Genomic DNA, 8964 nt, shown 5'->3' with positions numbered 1-8964 from the left:
CATCAACCAACAGATGACCGCCGAGTATTCTCCATCTCTGGACATTTACTGAGTGAGTCTGACGCTTTCTATAACATCATTGTATGACGGCGTGAAACTCATGGTGAGATCCGTAGGTCAATCCATTTATCTGCAGCACTCCACCATTACAAACTTGTTCGGTCTACCGGCGGTGCTATCCCTTGTGCTGGAAAGACTGAACAGGAGGCTGTTGTGTGTTCAAATTGTGTACAAAGACATCATGAATTATCTCCGTATGTACAGTGTGCATGCAGATGATTTTGAACTGTGCATCAATACGGTGTCAAAAGAAGAAGCTAAAGGAACTCCCATCAGTTTGAGAGAAATACGTGCTGAATTTACTGCATACAAGAAACAGTTATTTGGAAAGTACTGTAGAAAATGAATCAGTTGTTTTTGTTGTTGATGATGTAATGCAATCTGTGTATCATTCCAGAAATGTAAATAAAATAGATATAATCGCAAATCTATGTTGGTTTTCTTATTCAACTACCCAATCATTATATACTGTAAGGTGTACCCATTGTACCTCACCAAGTAAGACGACTGCACTGGCTACATATGCTGTTGTTATTATTACAAGCGTTCATTTTTTCTTTACAAGCTCTTTGCACGCCAAAATCTGATGGAGTCGGTAACACGGGTAAGACGGTAGGGTGGATGACGCATCAGAACTTTGTTGTAGGTGACTGTCCTGTGATGCTGCAGAAGAAGACTGGAAGAAGACGAAGAGGAAGAAGAATGGGCTACTCCTCTCCAGTAAAATAAGACCGGTGATTGTAGGTCCGTCCAATTTCAACAAGATAAACGTTCTCATGTTACTACTAACACACCCAGATGGAGTCCGCTTTGAGCATGTATCTGTATTTTCAAAAACGCTGTTTCAACTAAAGTACCAGCTACTGCAAAAGATATTGCAGGGTGTTGACAGTGTAACACACACAACATTCAGTCAAAGCATTCAAATTCCCCCACCAGAAAAAGTAAAGCCAAAGACAGTGTTCGTATTTGACGACTTCACGGTGGAAAACCAAGATCAAATTCTATGATACTTCTGCTTTGGTCGTCATACGGGTATTAAAGTATTTTGTTTGAATCAGACATATTCCAGAATCCCAAAACAGTTGGCGAGGGACAATACAAATCTCAAAATGGCTCTGAGCACTATGGGACTTAACATCTGAGGTCAACAGTCCCCTAGAACTTAGAACTACTTAAACCTAACTAACCTAAAGACATCACACACATCCATGCCCGAGGCAGGATTCGAACCTGCGACTGTAGTAGTCGCGCGGTTCCAGACTGAAGCGCCTAGAACCTCTCGGCCACATCGGCCGGCAATACAAATCTCATTCTGGCTTTCAGACAAGACAATTTCACTCTAAAACACACTTAGCAGGCACATATAGGAGCTGACATGTCATTCAATGATTTTGTAAAGATATGTGCCGAGTGCTGGAATCACATACGGTACGGATTTCTTCTTATTGATAAAATAAGAAAACTGAAGGAAGTTTTAGACGAAATTCCAGGAGTTTCTGTATACATAACTATGAAAAAAGCGAGGAGTATGTCAGTGTACAAATTCGCTCATACGACAGGCAGTCAGCCTGAGAGGATAGGTGTGCATAGACAGGGAATGCGTCTGTACATAGATGGAAAATTTCAGTCCTTCGAACGTAAAGTTAAGGAGCTATAGACGTATGCCCGGAGCCTTCTGCGACTGATCAATGAATTAAATGCTACGATTAAGGAACTCTAGGAGCACACCGACATCATTCGGAGAAAGGAAGTAGACGACTTAGCTGTAAAAGTTAAAGGAAATGAAAAGAAAGTACACGACTTAACTGTAAAGATTGAGCAAAATTTATGTAAGGTGTAGCCTGTGGGACACCCCGCTTAGTATATAGCAAGATGCCAACTAAGCATAATGTCATTGCTGCACGGAAGGCCACTCGAGAAAAGTTACGGTTGCTGAGGGTAGGACATTTGGATTTGTAGCAGACACTGCGAGGAACATTTAAACCAGTTACTGGATCTCTCGACGAACTCTCTGCGAAATTACACAACGATGGCGATGATGCAATTGTCGGTTTCGTTAACCATCACAGCAACGCTAGAATAGACAAACATTCGGCGTCAGTGGCGAGAAACCATACATGTTGGGCATACAGCCTATAAGTTTAAATGAAAAAATTAATACAGACAGGTGATAGGGAATTTCAAAGAACACCATGTCTACCGAGTCTCATTTTCCTCAAACATTCAAAAACAGTAAAATTTTCCCCCAATGATCTGGAGTTGTATGGTGAAATACAACAACTGACCGGTGTACACAGGAATATAATGGGGTACATAGAGCACAACCAGCGCAGTAGCATAACATGCGTGATAGGAGACCATTATAGATGGAGGTAGTATTCTAGAGAAACTGCCAGTGGATTTGCACATTCCAGGATACAACTGCTGTAGACCTGGCACAAAGCTTCAAAAACGTTTGGCTTCTGGTGATAAGGGGATTAACCTGCTTGACGAGGCGTCGTTGGAACACGACACTGCATACGCAAAACGTAAAGACCAGCCACGATTTCACGCCGCAGATCGAATTTTAGCTTATAAAGCCAAGGCGATACACAGAAGAAAGGATATTGGTACACGATAGCGCATTACGTCATTTGTAGTTGAAAAAACTCTGCGTGGTAAAATTAAGTTGGGCTTAGAGGTGATGAATTTCAAGCAAGTTATGACTTCTGCATGTCGTGCACTGAAGAAGAAGACGACGATGAAGAAGAAGAAGAAGAAGAAGAAGAAGGGGTGTTCAAAAAACTGTATTCTGACAGCGATGTATGCTGCTAAAAGTACCCTGAAGCATAAAGGACCAGTTAAAGCACCCAGGGTTCTGCCGATGCCCAAGACATCAGGTGGAATTATCCCCTTCCACATTCCTGCCCTCACAGGTCGCTCAGCGGCGGGTTCAGTGGCTAGTGTGCTGTGCCTAGTGCCAGAACAGTAAAAAACGCACAGAACTCCCAGGAACAGCCCGGGGAAGCAAGCATACATGACCGCATGATGGAAGCAGCAGCCATCGGAAGAGGACTATACTTGAAACCGTACAGGAAAGGACTTGGTCTCTTCACGAATAAAAAGAAACTCATTAGCTATTCTACCGCACACACTGCTAACAAATACAGACCTGCTCAAGTTTGTCAGTAAAAAATTCAGCATTCCAAGATTCCGTGGTGTGTTCATGCGGCATACATTACCGAAGACAATGTGGAAATCGGGAGAATGTGACATTATGAATTTAGATGTTGCTGGGGGACCAGGAACGCACTGAGTGGCGTATGTAAAGCAAAATACAAATAACGTCTACTATTTCGACTCATTTGGAGACTTGCAAACGCCAGAAGAGTTACAACGATACTTCACCAACAGAAGACGTGTGTTCTACAATTTTCATCGCTTCCATGACCTTGATACCTACTTATGCGGGCATCTGTGCATCATGTTCCTCGTAACGTTTACGAAGAAGCACATACACTACTGGTCATTAAAATTGCTACACCACCATGATGACGTGCTACAGACGCGAAATTTAACCGACAGGAAGAAGATGCTGTGGTATGCAAATGACTAGCTTTGCAGAGCATTCACACAAGTTTGGCGCCGGTGGCGACACCTACAACGTGCTGACATGAAGAAAGTTTCCAACCGATTTCTCATACACAAACAGCAGTTGATCGGCGTTGCCTGGTGAAACGTTGTTGTGATGCCTCGTGTAAGGAGGAGAAATGTGTACCATCACGTTTCCGTCAAGGTCGGATTGTAGCCTATCGCGACTGCGGTTTATCGAATAGCGACAATGCTGCTCGCGTTGGTCGAGATCCAATGATTGTTAGCAGAATATGGAATCGGTGGGTTCAGGAGGGTAATATGGAACGTCGTGCTGGATCCCAACGGCCTCGTATCACTAGCAGTCGAGATGACAGACATCTTATCCGCATGGCTGTAACGGATCGTGCAGCCACGTCTCGATCTCTGAGTCAACAGATGAGGACGTTTGCAAGGCAACAACCATTTGCATCAACAGTTCGACGACGTTTGCAGCAGCATGATCTATCAGATCTCTCACCAACTGAAAACGTCTGGTCAATGGTGGCCGAGCAACTGGTTCGTCACAATACGCGTCACTACTCTTGATGAACCGTGGAATCGTGTTGAAGCTGCATAGTCAGCTGTACCTGTACACGCCATCCAAGCTCTGTTTGACTCAATGCCCAGGCGATTTAGGAGACAATCTGAGCGGCCGTCTTAGGTTGTTTAAAGATAGGTTGTCGTTTATCACTAGTAAAGTCATAAGAAGATCAAAACTAAGGGCAAAGAGATTTAGAAAATATATCTATATGATGCAGAAATTGGCAACTGACCCAAAATAACGAAAAGTGAGATGTCAACCACATGTGTGCTAAAGGGAATCCGTCAAACTTCGATTACACGATAAATCAGTCAAATCTAAAGACAATAAATTCAACTAAATACCTAGGAACTACAATTACGAACAACTTAAATTGGAAAGAACACATAGAAAATATTGTGGGGAAAGCGAACCAAAGACGGCGTTTTATTAGCAGAACATTAAGATACAATGCTAAAGGGACTGTCTACACTATGCTTGTCCGTCCTCTTGTGGAGTGCTGTTGTGCAGTGTGGGATCATTATCGATTAACGGAGCACATCGAGAATGTTCAAAGAAGGGCAGCACGTTTTGTATTATCGAGAAACAGAGGAGAGAGAGTCACGGATATGAAACGGAATTTGGGGTGTACATAATTAAAACAAAGGCGTTTTTCGTTGCGGCTGGATCTTCTCACGAAATTTCGGTCACCAACTTCCTCCTCCGACCGCGAAAATATTTTGCTGACGCTGACCTATGTATGGAGAAACGATCATCGTAATAAAATATGGGAAATCAGAGTTCGCAAGGAAAGATAAAGGTGTTCGTTTTTTCCGCAGGTTTTTCGAGAGTAGAATAATGGAGAGTTATTATGAAGGTGGTTCGAATCCCCCTCTGTCAGGCACTTAAGTGCGATTTGCTCAGTATCCATGTATGCATAGATGTAGATGTAGATGTAGATCACAACCGGTGTATTACATTTTGAACTTCCTGGTAGATTAAAACTGTTTGCCACACGGGAACTTGAACCTGGAACTTCCGCTTTCCACAAACAAGCACTCTACCGTTTGAACTGAGTTGGAACGTAAGACATAAAGTACTGGCGGAAGTATAGCTTTGATGGAGGATAGTGAGTCATGCTTAGACAGATCAGTCGAAAAAGTCGATAGAGCAGGTGCTCACAAAAGGCGAAGTTCCCAGTTTCGAGTCCCATTCCATCGCAGAGTTTTAATCTATCAGGAAATTTCAAATCAGTGCACACACCTTTATTTTTATAAATATTAAGTGGAACCTATACTTGCCTACACTTGCATGGTGATCATTCAAGAAGATGTGTCACTGCTGTTTCGGTTTGTATCTAAAAAGGATTCCACCAAAAATTCAGTGTTTCATTTTCGCCTGGCTTGTTAACCACTTCTTTTGGGGAAATGTCATGAGTGGCGAATTTTGAATAAAACCTACACACTTCTCTTGTTGCCATATTGAAATTTGCTTCTTTTGCCAAAACACAAGGGAGTGTGGAGAGACTTGCGAGATAATTCTGAAACAGTGGTTTATTAAGTTTATTAAGTGAGGCACTGGGGAAAACCAAGGGAGATGGCGCAGTGGTTAGCACATTGGACTCGCATTCGGCAGGACGATGGTTCAAACCCGCTTCTGGCCATCCTGATTTAGGTTTTCTGTGATTTCCCTAAATTGCTTCAGGCAAATGCCGGGATGATTCCTTTGAAAGGGCATGGCCGACTTCCTTCGGCATCCTTCCCTAATCCCTCCCTCATATCAACCAACCAACCACTGAGGAAAAGCAAGATCATCAGTAGCTCGTATCCTCGATAAAAAGTAAACGTGTTATGCCTTCACGTACGTTATTCCAAAAACCATAGCATTTCTCATTTCACCAGCTGTCAGTACCACTTAAAAATTTCATTCTTTCATCTAAAAAGTCTGTAGTTGGTGGAATAACACAGTAGATAATGAAGTTATGCAAAATGATTGTAGGTAAAATACTCCTCTTTGTGCGCTGTCATTGGCCAACATCTCATTTCGATATTTATGGTTCAAATGGCTCTGAGCACTATGCGACTTAACTTCTGAGGTCATCAGTCGCCTAGAACTTAGAACTAATTAAACCTAACTAACCTAAGGACACCACACACAGGATTCGAACCTAAGACCCCAGCGGTCGCTCGGCTCCAGACTGTAGCGCCTAGAACCGCACGGCCACTCCGGCCGGCGTTTTCGATATCTCAAACCGTTTGTGGAATATGAGGAATATTGTGGATATTTCACTGTACATTTCTCACTGGCGCGGCGCGATCGCAAATGAATGTTACATCAGATCAATTTTCTTGAGGTTGGCGACGGAGAGAAACTCCCACCCAAGTCTAATGAAAAAATCAGTATGTTAGTTAGATTTCATATGTATGTAAAATGCAGCAAACGCAATATCATAGCAACCCTTATTTTTCATTGCAGACTTTTTCGAATTTCGCGCAGAATCTTGCTTCCAGGTAAATATCACAGTAACTACAACCATTAACGAAATGAGAGGCACATCATTATGAACCTGACTTATAAAGCTCTAAGTAACGCAAAAATGTTTTTTTATTGAATAGTTTCTGTAAAATCGATTGAGAAAGGTTGCAGGGCGTGCGCCTCGATTCTACGATTCTATCATTGCCGACGGACAGAAAGCTGGCAAACCCAGTCGGTCTCCCCTTCCGAACAAACGAATGAACTCGCACAACGCTTTGGAGTAAAACTGGTCACTGCGAGTCCGCCTGCTTAGCTGGTTGGTAACGTGCTCGCCTCCCATGCAAGCGGGCGCGGGTTGTTCGATTCCCAGCCGGGTTGGAGATTTCTCCGTCCGGGGACTGAGTGTTGTGTTGTTCAAAAAAATGGCTCTGAGCACTATGGGACTTAACAGCTATGGTCATCAGTCCCCTAGACCTTAGAACTACTTAAACCTAACTAACCTAAAGGACATCACACAACACCCAGTCATCACGAGGCAGAGAAAATCCCGGACGCCGCCGGGAATCGAACCCGGGAACCCGGGCGCGGGAAGCGAGAACGCTACCGCACGACCACGACCTGCGGACTGTATTGTCCTCATCATCATTTCATCCTCATAACCGGCGCGCAAGTCGCCCAGTGTGGCATTAAATGAAATAAGACTTGCACTTGGCGGCAGAGCTTCCCCGAATGGAGGCCTCCCGGCCAACGATGCCATACGCTCATTTCCATTTTTTTGGTCACTGCGCACTCAAACCACATCCACTTCTTATCCGCGGTGCGCAAACGTTCACAAAACGTTCCCACGGTTCCACATGTGATTAACTCTAGACGCGGATAGGACACGCAATTTCCGTCTTTGGGTGTTAGTAGGAGGCTGGTGACTTCAAATGCTTAGTCTCTCCAAAACCCTTAATTATCGACAGAAGCCTCTGCGCAGACCAGTCGTTGCATGTTTAAAAGCTTTAAGCGTACAGCGCGCTTTCTCTCACGTAGCCCGTAGTTTCCCGCCTCCTACCGTGAGACACAATAGATTATACGTATGTTCCTAGAGACATGGTTTCCAGATTTCCCGGTTTTCCAGGACAGTCCGGGTTTCAGATTAAAGAAATCGGTGTCCCGAAAAATACGTACTGGACAGCAGTTTGTCTCAGGTTCCAGATTTCAGAGAAATATTCTCGTACTACCTGTTTTTTCTTCAAATTCTTGCTTGGATCTGTGTTTCAACACTCGCTGTTAAGCTAAATACCGGAAGTTTTCATTATTTTAAAGAGCATTATTGCATGGTTAGCTGCTGAGTTTCCATTATTGTCCATTATCTCAGCTCAGTTTAAGCTTTGCAGCAATGGGGTTCTCTGTTTCTCCACCTGAATCGTATCGCGATTAATCTGTTATTAAAATGTTTCACGTAAACTCTAAATGCCAAAGAGGAACTATTCAATTACAGAAAAATACTCAGCAGAATGATTCTTCATAAAACGAGGGAGAAATGACTGTGAAATAGAATGTGTAATTTGTCTTCTGTTTCCATTGCACATGGGAGAAGAGCAAATATTAAGGATCATTTAGCTCGCGTAAAGCATAAATCAAATGTGTATTCCGCAAGTACTTAAAAAAATGGACAGTTATTTTGTTTCAAATTCATTTAAACAGGGCAAATTAATGACAGTAGCGGAATTAGCAATGTACTGTATCATACCGTTAAACATCAAATGTCTTTGACATCACTGGACTGTACCTCTGCGCTAGGCTCCAAACTTTTTAATGATTCCGAAGCATCAAAAACTGCAACGTTGGCAGAACAAAATTAAAAGCAATTGTGAAATCAGTGTTAGCGCGCGGAACTGTCAAACAAATATGGAATGACCATTCAAAGATCCTTTATTTTGCTATAGCTCAGACAATAGTAATCACAAAGCCGAGAAAATATTTCCATTAATTAATTCACTGTTTAAGCTTAAGAGAAGTGTCACGATTCGTCCCGGATTTCGCTTCCCAAATCACTTCCAGTCTTAGTTTAACAGCAATGTCTCGGTTTGTGAGAGAGAAATTATGGCAGCCCCAACTACAGAGCCTCTATCTGGGCTCACTATAAATACCCCATCGTTCGGCTGTCGCAAATATGAAACAGAAAACTCAAGTTACCCAGTCCTCAGCACATTCATCTGATGGACACATCTAATCTAGTTGCGGCCGATCAGATACGGAAATCACGATAAGTTTGATGCAGCAAATTTTAATAGCGGTCTGAACTT

Source organism: Schistocerca cancellata, chromosome 2 (genome assembly GCF_023864275.1).
Source record: "Schistocerca cancellata isolate TAMUIC-IGC-003103 chromosome 2, iqSchCanc2.1, whole genome shotgun sequence".
Taxonomy (NCBI): domain Eukaryota; kingdom Metazoa; phylum Arthropoda; class Insecta; order Orthoptera; family Acrididae; genus Schistocerca; species Schistocerca cancellata.
Note: the sequence above shows the minus strand (reverse complement) of the source record.